We start from the raw sequence: 628 nt of genomic DNA, 5'->3' as shown, positions 1-628 counted from the left end.
TGTCTATATAAATGTGCTATTTATATGTTTTATAATAATAAATTATTCTATTCAGGATGTTTGTAGTATTTGATTTAATGACTGAAAACTAGTAGTATTTGATTTAATGACTGCAAACTAGTTTTAAATGCTAGGATTAAAGACAGATATTATTAGATCAACTTGAAACAACAAAATTATTGAACACATGAAAATTGTCAGAATGCAGCCATATATTTTAAAAAAGGAAAACCGTATTGGAATTATTCAGTGAGTTTTTTATTCTTATATTGTCCACATTAATGCTGTTCCAGTGATTTTACAAATTACTATCTGTTTCCACTGCATTTCATCTTTCTTCCTTTCCCTGACCAGTATTCCTGATAAGACTCACACAAATAAACACTGAGATGTTTGAGAAAGAAACTGAGAGTAAAATTTTCTGGGATGTATTTCCATAATCCCTTTTTTCAAAAATTTCACTGCCTCTTGAGAAGGGGAGGTTTTGCTCCTCCTGTGCTCACAGGGCCTCATTGCAAGCACTGTTGGCTCCTACAGAGTTATTCCCTTTTCCGTGGTGAGGAGTGGTTTCATCAGCTCACCCTGCTTAATGTAACTTCAAGTTCATTTAGTGAAAAAAGAAAGGGTT

Source organism: Melospiza melodia, chromosome 1, assembly GCF_035770615.1.
Source record: "Melospiza melodia melodia isolate bMelMel2 chromosome 1, bMelMel2.pri, whole genome shotgun sequence".
Taxonomy (NCBI): Eukaryota; Metazoa; Chordata; class Aves; order Passeriformes; family Passerellidae; genus Melospiza; species Melospiza melodia.
This window is presented reverse-complemented; position numbering follows the sequence as displayed.